The sequence below is a fragment of the Nyctibius grandis genome, chromosome 1 (genome assembly GCF_013368605.1).
Source record: "Nyctibius grandis isolate bNycGra1 chromosome 1, bNycGra1.pri, whole genome shotgun sequence".
Lineage (NCBI taxonomy): Eukaryota > Metazoa > Chordata > Aves > Nyctibiiformes > Nyctibiidae > Nyctibius > Nyctibius grandis.
Genome location: NC_090658.1, coordinates 91,489,708 through 91,512,764, shown reverse-complemented (window position 1 = coordinate 91,512,764; position 23,057 = coordinate 91,489,708). Strand labels below are relative to the sequence as shown.

General features: G+C 40.8%; 1 pseudogene; it reads left to right on the top strand.

The window, feature by feature from the left end:
• The first annotated feature begins 5,199 nt into the window (after nucleotides 1–5,199).
• On the top strand, nucleotides 5,200–21,787 carry LOC137661060 (hormonally up-regulated neu tumor-associated kinase-like; annotated as a pseudogene).
• Nucleotides 21,788–23,057: the final 1,270 nt, after the last annotated feature.

Genomic DNA, 23,057 nt, shown 5'->3' with positions numbered 1-23,057 from the left:
TGGTCCTTCATCAGGCTATAGGTAAACAAATAAAACAATCCAGATGCTGTAGTGTTTGCAGTCACCTTGGTGAGTATCTTGTCCCAATCACAAAAAAAAAACAAAACAACAAACCCAGCTCTTCACAATCTGCACTAGATGCTTATGGTTTGGGGAGTAAAGCTGAAAGTGTTATTTTGGCCTTGAGAGCAATATTTAAACAGAAAAAAGTAAATTGATATAACAGAAAAAGAACTCAAGTTTCAGCAAAGTCTTTGAAACTCCTCGCTTTTATCAGCAATCTGAACCAACCTCACGCCTCCGACCATGAATTTTTAATGCCTTTGTGAAAAGAGCAGAACGTCTGAGTTCAGTTTCCAAAAGATGAATATAAACATCATCTGTGGGCACTTTTGGTAGTAGATGCCAAGTATGATTTGAGTTTTGGAAATTACTGTTGCTTCTCCCATCACCGTTTCCTTCAAGCCAAATTGGAAGTAGATTACTGAGATACTTCTGCCATTCCTGCATCTGGTCCACACATATGTGAAGGATTAGTACATCTCACCATAGCATAACACTTAAGAATATGTTGGGTTAAAAGATAAAAGCTATGGGTATCCATAGGGTGTGAAAGATATTGTTGTAAATAGTGTACGTTTATGGAGTCCACAGAAGCCACCTTTGGTTTATGAAGTCCTTGAGTGGCAAGTGGTTGGAGCTGGGATGTATTACTGAGAGGTATCACATAGGCTTCACCTGACATGCTTGACTCCAGGTATCTGGTTTTGGCCCCGCTCAAAGACTGACCCAATATGGATGCTTTTTGGATTTAATGTTTTTGTATACATTCAAGAACAAGACACAATGCTGAAACATGGATGAAACTATAAAGGCTACCTCAAGGAGCCAAGTAAGGGTTACTAGTCCAAAGTTGCCAATATGTCTGAGAAACAGAGACCCTCATTTGGAGGAAATACAGGTCTGACATAAATACTTCATCTAAAATATACCATGAATCAGTACTCATGGACAATTAATAAAAGGTGCAAGATTTCTTTCCTAGAAATGGAAAATAATCTGAAAATAAATATCCACATGCATGAGAAACTTTTTGCAAATCTGGTAAGCATATATTGCATGGCAGAAAGAAAAAGACTATCTGCAAAGTAAACCTATTCATCTTTCTTTTAACAGACAGCCTAAGGAATCAGTGCAGAATCAGATATAAATTTAATGATGGTATGGATTGTGTGAGTAAAATATGTTCATGAGTGACATCTTGGAAATACACTTACATGAATTAAAATTTAATATATTATGGAGAACAGAGTCTTTTGCACTTTAACAGCATGATCCAACTTCTTATGAAGACAAAAGAAATATTCCCATTCACTTGTGTGAGTTCTGGACCAGATGGATACCAAGAAAATAACAACCCATATGTTTCTGATTCCACTGGTCTTTTGGTGGTGAAGAATAGTCACCTCTCTGACTAAGGAAGTACTACAACTCTCAAAAGACAGTAATCCCTGATTTACACCATTCTGGGACTAGAGTCTGGCCCGCCATTGAATGCATGCCTTCTTAACCCCTTAACATGGGGCAGTAGGTAAATCCTGTAGAAAAGCTGCTGAACTTGCACATGCAGTAACTTCTAAAGTAAACTCCATGGCTGCCAAAAAGCATCTGAAAAGTCAGAAATAACTTACAATATGGCAGGTGTTACAGTGCAATAAGGGCATGTCTTAGGTACGTTATAAAACAGACTGAAGTGGTTCCAGGATCTGAGAGTTAATATGATACAGACTGTGAGGTTGCTATTTAGATGAAATTCCTCCTACCATGTCTTCAAACCAGGTTTTTTCTCCTTATTTACTCCATTCAGCACATTTAGATGCCACCATCTTCGATTTCCTTCTCTGAAAAGGAAATCCCCACTTCTCAGCATGAAACTTGAAAAGCTTTCAGTCTTGGAAGGAGCTGTTGAGCCTATGTCCTACACCCAGGTAACCTAAGGCATGTGGAAATATGAACTGTTCACAACCTTCAAGTCCTCCAAAGCGGGCCAAGCTCAGGACTTAAGCCAGCACCATTAATACCTCAAGCAGCAGACAGCAGCGGTTACTGGGAAAGTTAAAAGTCAAGAGAGTGGGGAGAGTTGCCAAAGCACCTAAGAATATGCGTGCATTAAAGCACCACTCTTGGAAAAGAGAAGTTTGCAGTAGTTCTGTGCGTGCAGGTACATCCCTATGACAATTTTGATCCAGGAGGAGATGCTGACTTTTGTCCTGAGAGTAGGATGCTGCCTCACAACTAAAAAGCCTTGTCTCCCAGCCTGCTGCAGCATTGCTCCCACACAGCAACGCAGCTCCTGCACCAGGTCGGCATGCCCTCAGTGCCTGTTGGAAAGCACATCTTCAGGCAGGGCATATGCTCTGCAACTCCAGAAAGCCAGGCTTTGGGGGAACTCTTGACTCAAATCAGTGGGGCTTCACAGCTCTAAGAATCTGACATTTTGGCCCTTTTGAAAAATCTCACACTAGATCTTACAAAACCGGCAGTATTCACAAGAGTATAAATTAGGACTTCAAAAAGAATGACTCCAAGAAGTAAAACCCAGCCTTTCATTAAGCCAAGGCTTCATCGTGCAATGGCAAAAACCATAAACCAGGACCACATTGCCACATCTCTCTTGTGAGACAAGAAGAACTTTGGATGCAGCTACAGGCAGGATTTTGCTTCACAGAAGGAAATCCAAGATGGTGGCTGTGAAGAGACATATTCCTGCTCATGCTGTTTTATATCTGCTGAACGTAATGAGGTAGTTTAACTAGCCTGGCCTTCGCATAAATTTAACTCCTGCACACACATGGCCTCATATTTTCTGGATCAGTAGCACAAATACTGTGAGAAACACTTTTCATTTCAGTTTCCCTAGAAGGGTACTAAAAATATGGAGTGATAAAGCAAAATTTGTCTTCTCAAACATGGAATTAGTCTCCAATTTATATAAAAACCGTTTTTTTTTTTCACCTGCCGATAGGAAAACTGTATACGTTCTTCAGATCTGCTGTTTTGTTGGTTTGGGTTTTTTTATTTCTCAAAGAAGCAGAACTGCCTTCCCTCCCACCCTCCCCAAATGAATACAAGGTGGTAAAAATATGCCACAGGGCTTGTTTGTTTTTTGAAGTCATTAAGGTGGTCATTGCTCCTACGGCGCTAACCCTTCCTCCTTGCTGGAGACTATTCCTTATTGGCATGTCTCTTTTCTCAGAGATTGGCTTTATTTGGTCTCTTCTCACACTTTTTTCACGTTGCAATGCAGCACATCACATAACAGCTGTATCACAGAGCAGAGACACTACTAGCGCTGGCAGAAAGCTCCCTTCTCATCCAGGATTTCAGCTTCATTTGGCTTGTGATCAAGTAGTCGTGGACTCCCTAACACAGAGATGGACTCTCTTTTGCTCCTTCTGCCTTGCCTCCCCTTTTTTTTTAATCCTCCACTGTGCCAAAAAAAAATTACTTTGAAAGGTATTTGGAAGCTTTTTGACTTCAACATTTTTCAAGGTGTCAGGCTGGGACTTTCCCCAAAAATAGCAATAGTTAACTTAGCTAGCTATCATGTTTTAAATGTTTGTTATATTTTTAAAGAGGTTTTTTCCTTTCTTCGGAAATGTGCCAGAAATATGAGGTTTCTGTTCCATGCAGAGGTTCCCCTCACTTTTATTTTCTTGGTTTTAGTGGGAAAGTCAATGAACAGTGGTTTAGGAAGACGGGAAGGAGGCAGACCAAATAGTAAGTACAAATCAAGGAGAATTTCCTCGTTCTTCCCTCAGAAAACCATGTCTCCTTTGTTTCTGGCTTTCTGTAAGGAATAGAAAAAAGTCACTTAAGTTAGCAAAGTCCTGTTCCAGCTGAGCAACTGATATAGCTCAAAGCGTGACAACCGAGTATGTTGTGAAGAGAAAACCTGCTCAGCTTAGTGGGATTCTCTCTTTTACTTAGACACTAAAAGGCAAGAGCCTGCCCTGTGCCTGCAAGCAGCTGCATGCAGATGGCGATGCATTGAACTCACCCACAAGAGTTTGAACTGTAAAGTGTAAGTAAATCCGTTTTGGATTTTAAACACTTTTTAAAAAATTCCTTCTCATTTTCACTCGTCCTGGCAAATTTTTGCCTTTCGTGAGCTTCACAAGTCAAATCAAGCAAGCAGGATGCTGCTTATTGTTCAACTTCAAGTGACAAAGGGTGGAGAAAGGATTTGTCATCACGCTAAGTTCTGGGAAGGGCTTTGGCTCCCTAAGATTTCACTGTAGTCAGCGGAGAGAGACGGTAACTCACGTCTCAAATTGCAGGTAGGTGAAAGCGCTCTCTGGAAAGGCTCTTTTCTCTTTCTGTGACTTTAGAAAGAACCGAGGTAATGAAGACACATATAGATAGACAACAGCTGTAGAAAAAAAAAAACAACTCTTTTCTTCTTTTCTCAGTCATTCTTGTAAAGTGGAAAATGCTCACACACACACACACACACACACTCTGTCCCCACTGCTACATTTTGCAGAACAGGAATCAAGTCCCAGAAAATGCAAGATACCTCTGTGAGACCTGGAGTCAGGCCAGGGCCCTGGGACTTAAATGTGCTACAAGCGCATGTATGTTTATATGCTTTACACAGCAAATGTGTAAATGCTTGCACAGCATCAGGTACGTAAGATAGCTTTGCATTCATGCTACCATGGTGTTTTTAGAATAAAGTTCCATGCTGGCAATACACATACCAGGAAAAACGTGGCTCAGTTTAGCTTGGTGCAACTTGCACTGAGCGTGTTTTTAGGGAGCTATTGTAGGAGGAAAACAGCCGTATATTCCAGGCTAATGCTGGGATTATGTGTCATCTGACGCGGCAGCTCTGGGGCATTAACTGACATCGCATATCAGGTTAGGTTAATAATCTGCCACTTGGTTCTGCTTGAGCAGATCTGTGTGCTCAGGCTAGAGATCAGTGACAAACATGGAGTCTGAGAGGGAAAGGATTAGTTGCTCTGTGATCAGCAGGATGGCACTTGCATCACAAGCTGTACAGACTTAATGCCTGGATCTGCTGTGAATCAGAAGCTACATCTGGAAAGTAGCAATATGAATCTGACTCTCCAGGGATGCCCACAGCAATGAAATCAGGCTTGGATGACAAAATGACAGATACTGGCAACTGGGATGGGATATTACCAGAATGGGAGAAAGGATATAAAAATACCTGCTTGTTTTAACAAGATGCCCCAAGAGACTGGGAAGACTTTCCCTCACTCCAAATAAATTGGGAATTACATAGGAGGCAAAACGATCAACAAGGACTCCTTTGCCAAGGTGATGGAGGGGCTGCACATCCCCACGGGCGAGAAGGTAAGCTACTAATGAGAGGGTACCACGCAGTAGGAATCGCAAGTAACCTCACGCTAACTTATGTCAGAAAATTTCAGACCATTTAATCTGCAAACCACAATCTACTCAGTGAATTATCCTCTGAACCTTATCCTCATAAATTAACCTCATAAATTGAGTTTATTGCTCATGTATAATCAGTCACATGTGTGAGTATGTATTGAGTGCAACTGTTTTCACAGTTATAAAACAATATAGACAACAAAGACATCCTCCCGCTGAAAGAGAACAGGATGATGGCGTAAGGACAATTTCAAATCTGCTTTCCCTGATAATCCTCATTGAGTAATTAGTGCCACATACCTGACCTTTAAAGCTATGGACAACACTTACTGAAAAGCCAGCCACTCCAACAGTGATCATTTATATGTCAGGACACAGATAACATCTGTTATCTCTAGCTCAGTCGGGCTAAAATAATGAACCACTAGATTTAACTGAGGAAAGGTGGATTACTATCAAGTGGCTTTTTGATTTTTACTTTTCTTGTGGCTTCAGTAGCTTCACTGGCTGACTAGCTTCCCAAACTGCAAAGAGTCTAATCCCAGTCCATTATAGCCAGCGTCTTGAGTGGCTTTTAGACCAAGTCAGAAGGGAATATGTTAGAAAAAAGATGTGGTACCGTACAGATGCAGTTACCAGTCAAGCATGTAGGGGTTTTTTACATTTGAGAACATTTCATATATGCGTATTTATTAATGCAATCAGAGGGATAGATATGACAGAGTTCAGCCTTCCTGTTTTGTCCTTCAAGAAAAATAAAAAGTGTATTCTTCCATCGGGAATGTCTCCCTCTGTGATGTTGATTATCAACACCATGTCAAAACCAGCTTCTCCCACATGTCAGCTTACTCCCCATCCTTTTGAAAATTAATCTGGGTTGCAAAGTTTGTTGCCAATTTGCATATATCCTGCAATTTAAGTAGCCATAAAAGTCATTGACAGAGAAAAGCCAAGCAGGATTCCTACATTTTAAAAAACATGAAGCGTGAGCCACGGATACACCAGATGATTAAGCACCCCAGTGTTGTTCGGCTATATGAGACCTTGGAGACTGACAACTCCTATTACATGATGATGGAGCTGTGCCTTGGCGGGTACCTCCTGGACAGAATTTGTGACAAAAAGAGGCTGGCAGAAAGGGAAGTAAAGAGATACACCAGGCAAATTCTGTCTGCAGTAGAGTACCTGCATTGCCAGGGGATAGTTCACGGGTAAGCTGTTTCCCCCCTTCCAAACAACAGTAAGAAAAGAAAGTGTGCAAGAACGCTGAGTGTTCTTCTTCACTGAGAGCATGTCTTTAATTTTCCCTCGTAAAAACAGGGATTGCAAAGGAGACTATGTTCTCTCAGCCCATCTTAATAAAGCATTATTCTCAGTGGTGGTAGAAGATAAGCTGTTACACGCTCCTTGGGGAGTAAAGTAACAAAGTCCAGGGACAAGAGCTGATGAGAGCAACAAATCAATACTTTGCCATGATTATCTCAGAATTATCTGGCAATAAACATGTATCTAATTCAAATATTTCAGTGTGGCTATGCATATAAATATAGATTTCATTTGGTTAGCCACAACATATTGAAAAAAACCACATGTCACTCAGGACAGAAGATTGAGGAATCACAGCTCACTGCTTGCACAGAGGACACGGTCCTGTGGGTCCAGGTCTGTGGCAGGTCACTGATCTTCCACACTGGCTTTTGCATTACAGGGACAAATCACAACTTCAGCCACTGCTAGAGGAACCTAAGCACCCCATGCAAGGGAAGCTTATTTTCTTCCCCCCACCAGCGATCTCGGCCTATATGCCAAGAGCAGCAGAATAAGGACTTCCATTTTAGGTGGGAGAGTAGGCAAGCAGCAGTTTTTCCCACCAGTTTTCTGTTTTACTTAATAATTCATGGTCAATCAGATCCTTAATTTTAAATGCTAAATGCACTCATCAAGAAAGCCCCCAGGACCTAACAAGTAATCCAGTTGACTGTACCATTACAGCAACCATGAAACCAATAAGCTGTGAATGTGATGGCTCAGCATTAACAAGTGCTTTCTGACTTGAAATTCTTGCAATCCAGCACTAAATTATATTGAACTTGTTAATTAACAAGGAATGGACATGAAAGAAATAGCCAGTATGTGACCTAGAGAATTTAAACAAGAACAAAAAAAACCCACCAGAAAAGAAACCCAAGGGGTTTCACCCATTTAGTCCAGGCTGACACCCCTGCCTTGCTGGTTCCCTAACTAATCCATTTTACAGCATTTCTTCAGTGCTCATGATCATAACATTTATGATCTTCCCATGACAACGTTCCTCATTAATTTCTCAAGATCTTTTCCCTTCTTTTTGTTCGGAAACAACTCTTCATGGTGAGCAGGGGAGCAGCCTGACTTCTTCCCCTACTTTTATCTTCTTCTGTTGGTAATATTTTGCTGGGAAAGCTTTGCAAGAGAGAAGAATTTTGCTGCACACCCTGAGAGTAGCCAGGTGTGAAGTGGTGCGAGCTCCTCCGGAGAGTTGCTTTACTATCAAACCCCCCTAACCAAAGGAAGATTCATCCCTGGCTCTCAAGTGCTTTGTCACAGGGTTTATGAAGTTGCATGGTCAGGCAGGAGCCCAGTCACCTTGTTAGGTCGCAGGCATAAGTTCGATCAGCAGTATCTCAACTCGTGACCTGCTGTTAGCTTTAAGATTCAGAGCTGTGGCCTTGACCTCATACCAGAAGCAGACTGGGAAGGATCTGGAAGGGCTTCCTTGCTGTCCTGGTTTGGCCTAAACCGGGCCAATTTTCCTTTCAGTGATTTTTACTTTCAGCTAAGTCTCCTCTAAGTAACTGCACTTTCTGAAACTAACTGCATGTTTTGCAGACACTGTCTGCTTCCAGGACTGATAACGCTCGAAGTTTATAGTTATCACTGAGGCACCGGTAGGGATGTTGTGCAGAAAGGCTCTTGCTGTACTTGTTCTTGAGAGAAACCAAGGTCACTGCTGAATTCCTCACTGCTTACGAGTGAAGAGCCGAAGGGGGGTCGCAGCTGCAGGGGGGGAGCGGACAGGGCAGGTGACCCAAAATTGACCAGCGAAGGTATTCCATCCCATACACGTCATTCTCAGTATAAAGCGGGGGGATCACGAGGGTCTCGCTCTCTTTCTGCTATGGCCGGTGTCCAAGGAGGACTCCGTCTGTTTTCCTGCTGCCCCCGATCCCGATCCGTGCATCCCTGAATCCAGCTCTTGACCGTCGCTAGGCCCAGCCTGGGCCTTCCCGGAGCCTGCCCTGCAGTGTCGGTGGTGACGTGGCTGACTTCAGGGGAGCTCAATCTTGGTTTTGTATATATATTTGTATATATTTGATTATTTCTATTATTGTTATTATATTTTTTTTTCATTATTATAGTTTATTAAAACTGTTTTAACTTTCCAACCCGGAAGCCTCTCTCCCTTTTCCCTTTCCCTTTCCCTTTGGGTTGGGGGGGGGAGGGCTAACAGAGAGCATCTGCCACAGGTTTAATAGCTGGCCCAGCTTTAAACCGTGACACTTCCTCAGCTCCAGCTGCAGTGATTTATAGCAACTCACTGTGGAGGTTAAACCGATGAGGATAATTGTGGGTGTATCCTCTTCTGAAAAGAAGGCATCAATGTTTCCAGAAAGATGAGCACAGAAATAGGAAAGTTAGCTCACAAAATCAATCTGATTTTCTCATCTAAACACTGAGCAAAGCTCAACCCTTTGCATTACTTTAACACAAGGAGAGTTCCCAAGCTGCCTGTTGGGAACAGCTGCTGGTCCACGGGGAGGGTGCTGGCAAAATCACACCAGGTATCATGGTTCATGAGATGGATAATTGTGTGCCAATGCTTGGGTCTATGCCCAAGGCCCCTTTGTTTTACTAGAATGGAGGTGCCTGGTGATTGCAAGGTCTCATTCCTAAGTGATGATCTTAGGAACTTGCTAATTTAATTTACTTTTGCTCAGAAGTGTCTTATAGGCATTCCTGGTTTTTAACCCTCAGATATAACTTGGAAAACCAGTATTTTTTATTGTCTTAATAATATACTTTACGAAAAACTGGCCAGTTTTGTAACTACTTTTAGTCCAAATTGCTATCGCTCATCAGAAACCCTGTGCTATGTTTTGTCAGCTATTTTGTTTCTGGAGGTTTACTTTTCCTATTCAGCACTAAAATCAACACTGATCCAACAAATCCTTATAGCTTAAATTAAGGTTGAGTCTACATTTCACAGTAAAGGTAGTACCTTTCTTGTCCACGCAAGATCACGGTTGATTTTGATGCCACAGTTGCCAAGATGATCCAGAAGACGGAGCATTGACTCAATTGCCTATTCTCCCAGCACACAGCATTTTACTGTGCCACATATAAGAATGCTCAGGCACAAGATCAAGTTCAACAGCTTCACAAGCTAACACTCATCAGCTGAGCTCTGCTAACTATCCTAATGCCTGCTCTAGACATGGCCAAGTGGTGAGGTAATGCATCTAAGCTTAAAAACCTCAAACAAAGACATATAAGCTAAACCACATTACCTCGCAATTGGATTGGGCTAGCGCATGCACACTGTCAGCTACCAACTCCTAAAGCTGCTGCTTGCTAAATGACAGTAACTTGCTTGTATGTACAGTTCCTAATTTTGTCTGGATATTTTCCCTTTACCATATATCCTTTCGAATCACTACTGGACCAAAGACCTGGAGAAGCATCACAAGCTGCCCTCTAGGCACTCTCTGAAGTCCCCATGGGAATGACAAAAAATTCATAATGTTGTTTAAACTTACACCATTTCTGGGAAAGTTTCCTTTGGAAAAAAAGAATAAGATGTATCTTTGATGCAAGACAACTTCTGACACTATGTAAACTTTAATAGTGACCATTATCAGGTTTTTCAGGCAAGAAAGCATACGTTTTTATTAACTGTGTGAGCACTCAGCTCAGCCTGTAGAACAGCAGTTGTGGCAATCCAATATAACATTATTTAATTGTAGTGTAGTAAAAGTCATCAGAGTACACTGTGGGGTGCTAAATCCAATAGAAATGTCAGATTTGCAGTGGTCTGAAACACAATTAGTTTTAAACCACACAGTTTTAGTGCATAGGGTTATGTCGCAGGGATAGGCTATGAACAAAGTTATCTAAATCTACCTCCCAGATTTTGGGCACTGGCTTATTTGCCACTCCAGAAAACATGCCGTTCAAATTAAAACCGATTAAAAAGTTATCATTAAAACGATCTCCATCCCATTCTCAGCCTGGGGCAGCAGAGGGTTTTGAGTGCAATGCTGTCCCATCCAGAACCATGGAGATAAAAGGATGCTGCCATAAAACCACACATCGGTACCACCAGGTACACCTCCAGAGTTAATCCCCTGCAGCAGCACACTTCTGTTCATGCAGCACCAGTTCTCCCAGCCCTTGCTTCTTGCTTCTGTCCTAGTTCCCATCGCTCCTTCTGGTTTGTCCTCCTGTACTGTCCAAGGTCTTTGGGCTGATGAAAGCAGTTCAGAGAGGGTGGGAGGGAAATCCACATACTCGGAGCTGCTTCTGAAACTTGCTCTGTCCCCCTGTGTCCCCCGCAGAGCCAAGGGAAGCCCCCAGCAGCACTCGGGAGGCCGTGATGGGAGTCAGCAAAGCATCGCAGGCTCCTGGACCGCCTCCCAACACCCAAATTACACTGACTGAGGATTCCCTCGTGCTACAAAAGATTTCAGCTGCTGCTTCGGGCGCTCTCCACAGTGGAGCAATATTCCGGCTTTTGGTTTGAATTTGTGAGGATATAAATGTTCCCACAATAAGCAAGTAAGCGCCTGAGCCAGCTAACAGCATTTTTCCTGCAGCTCTGAATTACGTCCTCCTGCGGGAGCAGCTGATACTGGTTGACCCTGTTTGCGTAAACTTCACTGCAGAGATGTCTCCACCTTCAGGGTATCTGTCCGCAGACCAGCTTTGGTACGCAAGATCTTACTTTCCAGTTCCTTTTTCATCCTTATATCTCTCAGGCATGATATACTCAAAAGTAAAGCAGAAATATACTCAACAGTGCTCAGGACTTCAAACAAATGCAAAAACACTCCGGGTCCAAGTACACACAGCTTTCTTTTTTACTCAAAAGAATAAATAAATGCAGTTCATTTTTAAAAAAAATACATCAGTAGAACAGATGATTCCTAAAATGAGTGGTCTATTTAAAATATATACTCATAAAGTATTCCCTGGAATACAGAAATCTTCCATGTTCCCAACTGAAAACTTCAGGAAGGAATAAGGATCTTGTTACAATTGTAGGCAGAGCTTTGCAGAACTATTGTTATGATTTCAATTAAACTTTGCTAAAAACTATCTGCAAATGGTTAGCTGGGACATCAGGCATCTTACAGTTTGATTTCTGTCTTCATTTCAGGGACCTAAAAATTGAAAATTTTCTTCTTAATGAGAACAACAACATCAAAATTGGTGGTAGGTGCACGTTATCTGTGAAGCTTGTTTTCAGCTTTTTATTTTGCGTGGCTTTCAGTGACAGTTCAGCTACCATTTAAACAGCACATTTTATGAGTGAGCTTGTGATTATTCAATAAACATATTTAAGCTTTTAGAATAAATAAAAGTAATGAAGTATAACTTAACAGCTTGTTTATTTGATCTTTAACTAAAACATATTTTTAAGAGAACAAGGAAAACAATTTTGCTTGTTATTTTCCCTTGTGTATTGCTGGAGAAGCAAGAAACAATTACAGCTTTTATGTGTAGAAAGCTGTTCCTAGCAGAAGTGATTTGTAGACAAAGAAATAAATCTTCTGGGGTGAAATGCAGGTATGGACACATTAGCTTCTGTTGAGTCATTACTCCAACTAGAAAACTCATCATTTAGTATGTGTAAAAAAAAAAAAAAGACTGTTTTGGTCGCTAACAGAAACTTTGCTAGGGTAGTGAAGCAAACATTTATAAAAATGAGGGACTTTGCACCAAGCAGTTAACACTGCTCAGAGAAACATTAATTTTATTCTATGGAAACCGCACAGAAAAGTCCTCGCAAGGGAAGCTCACTTTTAGAGACGCCACATGTTTAACCCAGTGTTTCCCAGACTTTTAAAAGCTTAACACCTCGGAGAAAAAAGGCGCCAACTCTTCACCCCTGTTTTATAGCCAGCCAGTCCTTTACAATCACACCTTTCTCTTCCCTCCCCCTTGCACACATGCACATATACAGAGAAAAAGGCTTAAGTTAGCACATTTTACCCCACGTTTACAACAGGCTAAAGCACACCCAGCTGGGCTGAATGCTGTAGCTCATTAAACCATGCCAATGCAGCTGTGTAGCTGCACTCTTGCACTAGCATACAGTCAACTGAGGCAAACTAAAATAGTTAAACCAAAATCAACCAAATGAGGCCCATGGCTGGGTAACTTCACTGTTCCTCTTCTGCTAATTCATGGCATATTTATTTGAACCCAAATCAACATCTACAGACGAGATCTCACCGGACGCTAAAGCCAGCTGCTGTTTTCATCTTTCTCCTATCTTCAGCCAATTGGTAAAGTTAAACTATTTTGAGAAGACACTAAAACTTCTTTGCCTTTGTTTTTGTGACTGTCAGATTTTGGACTGAGCAGTACTGTAAAGTTTGAGGGTCTCTCCCAGGAGCTGTTACATACCTAGTGTGCAAGCCCACCTTACGCTGCCCCAGAACTCCTTGCTCATAGGAAATACGGTCCAAAGGTAGATGTCTGGTCCATGTGAGTAGATCTAAAAATATACTTACCAAAACACTTGCAGTACCCAGACAATACCCTGATATAAATGGGTTGGTGGCACTTTGCTTTGGGGCATCAGGGAGGAAAGCAGAGATATATCAGAGAAGGGTTGCCAGGAAAAAAAAACATATCAGTGTGAAAAATGTATCTTGAAATGTGTATCCATTGCAAAACACTAGAGAAAAAAAAACAAATGAGCAATACACACGTTATTCTGCAGTAACCCTGTAGCAAGGGAAATCAACAAAAGGTAGGGTATCTGTATCTAGGAGCCTGTTCTGAAGAGACAGAGAAAGAACTTGTACATATCAACTCACTCAGGTGAACCCTCCTGTCCTCCTGGCACACAGGTTCTGCTGATATCTGAGTAACTTCTGTCACAAGCAGTGTAGATCCTTGGAAACCTTGGGCTGACAAATGAGCATTTTCTGTCTAAGACATATTTTGCCAAAAGAAGAAATCTAAAAAGGAAAACTGAGTCTCAAGGACACACAGACGGACACACAGACCAAAGATATGGCTACAGTAGAGATATGAGACCTTCATTCATACTTTGGCTAGGCCCTTTATATCAGATTATGACAAAAAAGTGGAGCTATTTACTTCATAGGTGGTACAAACCTGAATGGACTCTGTTTTCTTTGTTCATTACATCTATAAGATATGTCTCATAATAAATCAGAATGCAGAAGGTGCCATCAGAAGAGTAATTTTTCACCTATATTATCTCAGACTTTTCAACTGAATTTGCAGTTTGCAATTCTAGCAGTCAGTTTTGGGTTTTCTTTACTTTTTTGATGGTTTCTGGATGGAGCTGGGAAAATGATAGTATATTAAATCCATTTTTGTATCTTTTGATCTTCACAGATCTGGATAGGAGAGCGGCTCTCCATGTCCCATCATTTGTCCAAAGGCAGTTCATGTTTATCTATATGTGTATGTGCCCACATATCAACTTCTTCTCAGCTGTTTTCATAGTGTCCATATGCCCAGGTCTGAGTGTTCCCTGTAGACCATGTTTTTTAAGCCCATTTCTAGCAGGCCTGATTCAGGGCATAGAAACTGAGTTTGAGTAATATAGACTAAGCCAAATCTTCATCCAAAGTATTAAGATTCAAAAACCCAGTGGCTGGTCAAATGCATTTTTGTTCAGACTCTTCCCACCTATTTACAATTGCAATCATAATTCCGTGCAGTATCTTAACTAATAAGTGGTAGGGTAAAAATCCAGCTATTGAAGCCAATGATAAAAGCCAATGGATTTCAAACAGCTCACAAGGCTTGTAAGAGTAATTGGACTTTTTGGCCTAGAAGTGCTACCTCCCATCCCAGCTCACTATTGTATTGATCTAACAGATTATCACATTCTGCTTCTGTTGAACACACAATGCTGCATTTCATCCAAACCCAAATCACCTCATTCTGGACACCTGCCAGAAGGAACAGGACACCTGGATGTACAGAGCTGCTCTGAACTGGGATGTGCCATCCACTCGTCTGACTGCGAGAATACGGAGTCTCCCTGAGCAGTTCTCAGCAGTCTTTACTAAACTGTGTATCTACAGAGGACAAAGTGTTTTAGTTTGATCTACAGTACTGCTGGCACCTACATATAGGCATCTGATTCAGATGTCTAAAGTAGAAGCTTAGCATTCCTATATGCTCAAAGGAGAAAGGGGATTTATATACACCTAAATATATAATGCACATTATTCCTCTCAAGACCTGCTTCTCGCAGACATACTGTATAGGGTTTTGACCTAACTATGATTCTTATAACTCAGCTTCCTCTAAATTTACATGATGTGAACAGTACACAAAGTTAAGGATGAAGGGACAAATTTTACCAAATTACTTCAGTATAAGTCTGGATTTCAAGAGTGCTAGTCTGAATTTATGTAGACATAACACAGACAAATCAGGTCTAGAGGATCCTGTCAGCGCTTAATAGGATTATACTTATTTCACATTTCAGATGTCTGAATGAAGGCAAAACAGTAATCTTAGAAGCATTTACTGAGCTCACTCTGTTAATAAACATCACATAACAGGCCAAGGGCTATATAGAACTTATATATGGCTGTTGGTGTGTAACATAGCTATATTCTGCATCTTAGGCATAAAACATATTTACAATTTAAATCGGAATTGTTCACATTATCATAGTGGAAAAGGGAATTCTGATGGACTAAAATATTAATTAGAAAGGTAAGTTACTTCTATTGTCACAAAATAAGTAAAGTGTTACAAATCAACTCAACTCTGGAATCAAAAGGTTTCAGTGTAGTAGAGAAATACTGACTATGCAGCAGGACTGACAAGGAGTCTTTACAACGGGAACTAGAAAGCCATATTCAGTGAGAATCCCATTCAGAAAACCAGTCAAATTCAACTGCAATACAGCTAAGGCTCCTATGAGGCAACGGTGAACAGCAGTGCCTGTTCTGCCTAATCATGACTTTTGTGCATAAGATTTTAAAGATTCTTTGGAGGACTGGAAAGTGATTAACTTTCACGCACCAGCTGAATTGATGAAACAGCTGCTGTATTCAAGCAAATCCAGACAGTTCAGCTGGACAGAGGAGAAACAGTCTGTTATAGCTAATAAACTTTCAAGATTAACATATCATGAGATTCCATCTACAATTAACTACTAAGTGCATTACTGTTAAGTAGCTACAATTTGTGCATAAGATTTTAAAAGAAGTTTTAGGATGGCAGCTCCATCCTTTCCCCAAATTCCCGTACCCTGGGGATTTTCCCATCCAGTAGTCTGGTGAAAAGAACTATTGCCAGTTTAAAGCACCAATCATGTATATCATCACCAGCAATTTAAAGTGCATGGTAGTGTTTGCAGTGTTGAAAAGAAAAATGTATTTAATGTTGTAATGACATTAGAGATCCATTTGCACTGCATGTTACTCCCACTCATCAGAGAATGTTCAGGGGCCCTTCTCTCGCTTCAACTCCAGCTATGTTTAATCCACGTTCAATAATGTGTTATAGAACCACAATCCTTGCTACTTCGGTCAACTTAATGTCATTTCATTGCAGCATGTTTCCTTTGTATCTCTCAGGTTTTTTTTACACAAAGGATTCATCAGGAAAGTTTTGGAAAGCATTACATTCAAGGACTAGATTTATCAGAAGGTTTGGTAAAATTTAGCCATTTAACAACCAGACATCCGGCTTATACCAGGCAGTTAGTCTCCTGTTATTGTTAGTGCAGGGAGATAGCTCGTCTCCTGAGACACTTAACTGTAGCCTAAAATAGCTGTATAACATAGCTGTGATGAATGTCTCTTGGAGAGGTCTGTCTCTTTCCATTGATAACTACTGATACCTAGGTTTTAGATGGTTAAAGTGAGACAAAGTAAGTCCTAGTCGAGAGTAATAAAAAGTTTTTATCCATAGATCACCAGTTCAAATGCAATCCAATGAAACATTTAGAAAAAGGTGCCATCATCTTCTCATGGTCTTTCAGTGGTGCCATCATCTTTTCATGGTTTTTCAGCTGTTTGAAAACATCAAAAAAATATTGTAGTTGTGCACACCACAAACAGATCTTTTTCACAGATGACATCATCATCATTTGCACTAATGTACCAACCAGATCAATTAAATCAGAATTGCCTGAATTCCTAAAATGACTGTCTTGACGGAGTTCAGTAGAGAAACGGCAAAGGATGGCAAAGAGAAGTGCTGTTGTGGTGGCACAGCTCAACTGGAGCAAGGAAGTACCATGGAGAGTGTTCAAGGAAACCTCCCCCTTCACAAACTCGGGTCAGCTAAGCAAGTTTTCCAAACATCGGTACTTCTCCAAACTGAATGGCAAACCTTCACAAAGTTTGCTGATCACTGCTAGCAGACTGTTAGTCTTTTGCAAGAGTTAAAGTTTTAAGTCTTTAACCAACAGCAAGCTGTTACCAAACAAATGCCTTCTAGGTATAAGTCACACCTAATTTAGCAATCTGAGCAAAGCAAGAAGAACTGAATTACTATTAGGAACAGAATCTATCGCATCAGTCCCAGCTCTGTGTTGTCACTCAGCCTCCAAACCAAAATGCTTTATTCTGATGGGCTGGGTACCCTACACTGACACTCCATTGAGCTTATTTTAAAAATAAACAGCAGGTTTCCGCTTTCAACACTGCAGGCTTTCCAGTCACTCACTGCACAGTCTATTTTATACACACTTCCCACAACATTCTTTTCTAGATAAAATGGCATTTACACAAAGAAAAAAGGTGTAAGATGTGTGTTCAGTACAAATTGCTGCTTAGAGGTAATTTATAACCTCGTTCTTGATACTGAAGGCAAATCTCTGAAACCAAACTCATGGCTTTGTGGGATTTTTTAAAAAAAAATTTATTAGCATTATATGGAGCTCTGATGTTTGTCTTTTTTTTTTGACAGAGGTGTAAGCATGTTTGCTATGCTAACTGGCACATTACCCTTCACGGTGGAACCTTTTAATATCAAGCAACTACATCAAAAGATGTTCATTGGAGAAATCAGCCCTATTCCATCAGATATCTCCCTGGTAATGGACTCCAATTTCTGTAAAGAATACTGATTTACAAAAGGTCTAACCCATGTAATAAAGTGAATTTAGCAATAATGCAATCTTCTGGAAAATACAAAGTACCCTTTCCAGTTGCTTTGTTTGCATTTAGGAATAACATTTGTGTGCCTTAGGCAAGATCTCTTTATCTCAGGCTAGTAGGAAAATAACATTGTTGTCTCTTCAAAAGACCACTATTCTTGGTACTTATTCACAGGGGGAATAAAATATACATTGCTTTTACATAAGTGAAGCATCTGTGCAGTAAATGAGAACACTGTCATGCTTAGTATGTCCCATGCTGTGTTTCATAGCCAGGCATTCTTTCCTGTTTTTCCCAAAAATCAGTTATCAAAACCTTAGATAATTTTTCCTCAAGAGCTTATCTTTTGGCTACAGACAGAATCCACAACACTGAGATAAAGAAAGAAATGGGAAGGCTATTTTTGTGAAGAGTCTGTTCATGAAAAAGAGCTGAAATGCCACATTTTTCACTGAATTTCCCTGACAATCTTTAATGAGGTACAGTCTATGGAGTCTTTTAGGACAACTGGGAAAGCCTGAATTACAGCCCATAGCTCTAAAACCCAGAAGTCATGTTGGTATATATACACTCTGGGTTAGCAGTCCAAAATGTACTTCCTCAAAGCTCAAAATTCTGCTGCTTTGCAATGATTCCTACACACCTCTGGCTTTAGTCCCTGTTTTCTCTCCACCTGGACTAGCATCTTCTCTGTTGACCACCACAGGCTTGGGCCCCTTCTCACAGCTGTTATCATACAGCTTCACAGACCAAGTCAGAAAGCAGAGCAGAATGAGACATGTTTTGCCCATCTATCTACCAGCATGAGTTCAGATCTCCCCATCGTTTTGAGCAGCATTGCTCTGACATTAGGCAAGAATGAGCCCAGGAAGCAAGATTAGCTTCAGCAGCTGCCTGCAGCCGAGTGCTGGGAAGCAGCAGACAGTTCCAGACTAAGCTAGCTGGATCTAGTCCGGAGTTACAGTATTAAGATAATGTGATGATTCAATTTCTTTTTCTCCCCCAGTAAATGGTATGAAGATATCTACCATAGCTGTCCAGAATGTTTGTACATTAGTGTCCCATTTATCTTTCTTTAGACATTGGTTACCAGAGAGCAGCTCCATTTTTCTACAAGCCCTCCATAGCTGCAATTATTATATTTCTAATTTTTCTTATTTATGCTATTGTTATAGTTCTACTAATAAATGCATTATCTCTGCTTTTCTACAAAGCCCACACAGTTAGTGGAAGATTGCGGATAACTCCATTGTTCCCTTGCCCATTGGGAATTCAGTAAGAGAGCAGTAGTAAACAAGCTTTGCATACTTGAGATCTAAGCTCTTCTGAAGGAGATTACCAGTGAAAGGAGCAGTATGTTCCCAGTTTAATGGTCACTTGCCATTTTGCTCTTTTCAAAACATCCCCAAGGAATACGGAAGAATTCGGTAGAGTTTTCCCAAGGAGAAAAAAAGAGATGGACTTTTTGCAGTGTTGGAGCTGAGAGACAGACATGCGGGAATGTTTGAGCTTTCTCTGTCCCAACTCCAGGAAGGCAAAGCACAACACATTGTTTGAGCACTCAATTCCATCTCCCTCCCTCAATACTGAGAGTTTTATCAATGAGATTATTTTCTTTGTGTGAAGAACATAACTCCTGGGTAGTCAGCTGGCACAGGAGGCCCCTTCTCAGAGACTTGATCAAATGCTGAGTGAGCACAACGCTGAGATTGCTCTTGATGCCATAGGCTGCTTTCGCTGTGATAAATCAAGCAAATTAGGAAGCGAGGTCCAGTGCTGTATCTATAGCAGCATCCATAGGTCCATAGCGTGCCTCCCAGCATGGTTTGGCCTGTGCTGCCCACCCTGCTCACGCATCCTTGGGGGAGCAGAGTCACCACACAGGACCACAGCAGTCTCAGAGGAGAGCTGGAGCTGTTTTATTTAGCAGTCCAGAGGTAGCCCTGAGGACTGGATTTTAGCTGAAGTTGTTACAATGTGGAGGAGGAGAGGAAGTGCTAAATTTCTGAAAAAGGAAAATTTTGCACTGCCCAGATAATCATATATTACTAGTAAACAAGCCATTTCATATGAACACTGCACAGGAGCTGTACACTTCATGCAGTCCTTACTGGAGCCTGACCCTGCTAAGAGGTCTGGAGTCAAAGAAGCAATAAAAGACAAGTGGTTGAACGAAGGCTTCACCAGAAAAATACTGAATGCTGCTACCTATGAGAACAGGTAACAAATTCCACATCGCTCTTCTAGCTCGGGTTTCAAGGTACAGGGTTTGGGAGAGGAAGTGTTGGGGTTTTTAGGAATTTTGGGGGGTGTTTTTTGGAAGATTTTTGTTACATGCTCAGGGCTTTTCCAAAATTACAGTATTTTATTTCAGAAAACACCACATCAACTTTTCTAACCATGGATAAATTTTATATAAGAAGAAACATCCTTATAGAACTGCTTATGTCCTTGTATCAATAATTTTGTTCTCAACATGCCTCACTGGTGCCATTAATTTCTAGACAGTGTGCTTCTAATCCTTTCCTGCAAAACTACATCTCACATGCCCACCTGATGGAATGACATTTTTATATTACACTGAAGTTCTTGTTATTCTAATAATTTTTATTCTCATCCATCTTTGTAAGTGGCCTTAACTAGTCTCCATTTTTTCTTAGCACGCCACTTTACAGTTTAACACTATTATAAAAGTTTTAAATGGATATGTGCAACATGACACTTCACATAAACATTGCCAACTTTCGAGATGCTATTAATATTTCATATTGGGACGCTGCAAAGTATACTTTGCATGTCTTTAAATACCTAATTTCAGTGATAGACCTTTTACATCTTCCTCACAGCTGAAAGTGGCTAGTCATGGGTCAAATATTTTGTGCCCACATCATTCTGTAAAAGTCAATAGTTTACAGCAATTGAAAAAAGAGAGTAATTTGTCCTATGTAATCTGCACCATCTGCAACAGTGTCTACAGGACACACGGCAGGTTTTCCTACCACAACCCAGGTGATCCACCGCCAGTCACAGCCAGGGCTATTAGAAATCTATGCACAATTTGTTCACTTCTCTGAGAACTGCCTACCCTTCCTACCTCTGCCCTCCTTCCCTCCCCTCAGATGTATCTGTGCCCATACATACCAAAGTTTGGCAAGTTTGAAAAAATGTGATAGGAGTTTCAGAATCCAACACTGTGATATTTCTAAAATGCCTTTACTAGGCTTTACTATTCACAGAAGCCTGTGAGTAAAATAATTATCATTATAACATAACCAGTTATATTTCACAATCTGATTTACATAAAAATAAAAATCCGCCTGTACTTTCCATAGTTCTCTTTTTGGCCTTTGAGATTTTCCTGCCTTTGGGGTTCTTCCTGTCTTCTTACACACATGCACACACACTATCCATGTGAGACTACTGTACTGACACACAAAATATACACACTAGATTAAAATGAGAAAATGCTGGTTTCCATTTTTTAATTTTTCAAGCTTAATCCTGGTAGATCCTTTCAGAGTAATCAATTATATCAACAATAGGATATTTAATAATGCAGTTAACAGACCCTCAGCCCTGCAGTCAAGTTAGCATAGACAGACAGAGGATTTTTGCACAACTGTGTGTCATAATTTGCCCGTGCAATCAACTTAGCCTACTCCAACTACATCACAAGAAGTGTATTGCCCACTTACTGTAAATTCTGACATTGTACCTGAATGCATCATTTGTACTTAAATACTTTTTCTTAATATTTCAGACTTCACCCCAGTGAATTGAATCCTGTTGTTTTAAACTACATGACAGAAATTATGGAGTTCAGTCTTTCAGAAGTTATCAACATTTTAATAAATAACAGACCCTCTCCTGCCATGGCTTCTTATTGCTTATTGCTGAAGAAACTGCTTAGGTACCAGAAAGACTTCAAAAGAACCCAGGCAAGATATCATGATCATGACAAGCCTGAAGTCCTCCCTGGATTCTTATGAGGAACACAGTGACAGCCACACAGCACATGTGAAAAAGGTGGTTGTCCATGGAATGGAGACAAAACTCAACAAAAATAGTAATGAAATTGCAGATTTGGGTGCAGTCTCAGGAAACCTACGTTCTGGCATTCTCAGAGGTGATAATTTTAAGAGATTTTTTTTTCTAAGAGATAAATATACCTTCTTTTTTTTTATGACAAATGAATTATAAAAATGGGCTGCTGGTTGTAATGGGATTGAGAATTATTTTGCTTTACATAAAATATTACTTTTCCATTGGGAAAAAGAGCATTAGCATCTCGGTTACCTCGCCATCCCTTCCCTTTCTGACTGGTCTGTGAGGGCCTGATCCAAAGTCTGGGGAGGTGAGTGGAAAGCTGTGAAAGTTGTAAAATCTTTTCCCAGCATCTTTTTTTTTTTCTATTTTTATCACTGTATCTTATGTTCACTCTCCAGCTCCGACTCACTCATGGACATGGAGTGAGATCAGAGGGGAAGAAAACTTAAAAAATAAATTCAGAAAATTATGGTAATCGCTGGTAAGGCCACAATTAGTTAAAAAGGCTGTAAGCTTTTCCTTTACAACTGTTTCAACTAAGGGGTTCACAGCTCAGTCATAAAAATTTTGCTTCAGGCAGAAACTAGGCAGACAGGAAGCCAAATTCCAGCTTCTAACACACAAGTGCAATGGGAAAAGTTTCAGCTACAAAACAACACACATCAGCGATTAGCCTCCCATTCAAAGCCTTCGCCCCGGAGAAGCTGTATTGTGAGAAGGTCCAGTTGACTCCTCTAGAAATCATTCAGATGAGCTTGAGCAGATCCAGATCTCCATCCCAGCACACAGCCCCAAGGTCGCAACAGCCTGTTCAGTGTTTCCAGGCAGAGCCATAACTCAAAAATATGAGTTGGGGGGGGGTGTGTGTATGTGCATGCTTAGGGGTAGGAGGCTTTCCTTCACATATGTGATTTTTTTCATATTATAATTTTAAATTGGATCTGCTAACTCATAAGTCACTCAAAACAAGCCATATTGTGAAGGCTATTGACCAGCTTTCTTGAATCTCTGGATATCAAGCTGATTTACAGCCCCTAGAGATCTAGCCTTCCAGGCAAGTGGTAGCATTTCACATCCTCTGTGACCTCTTTCAATATCCTACCTGGGTGGAAGAGGGAAGTGATCGTGTGCATAAAGTAAGTTACAATCTGATTAAGGGGCTGCGTTTCTTCCTGCCACCCCTGGCATTCAAAATACCCTCTTCAGGCAGAC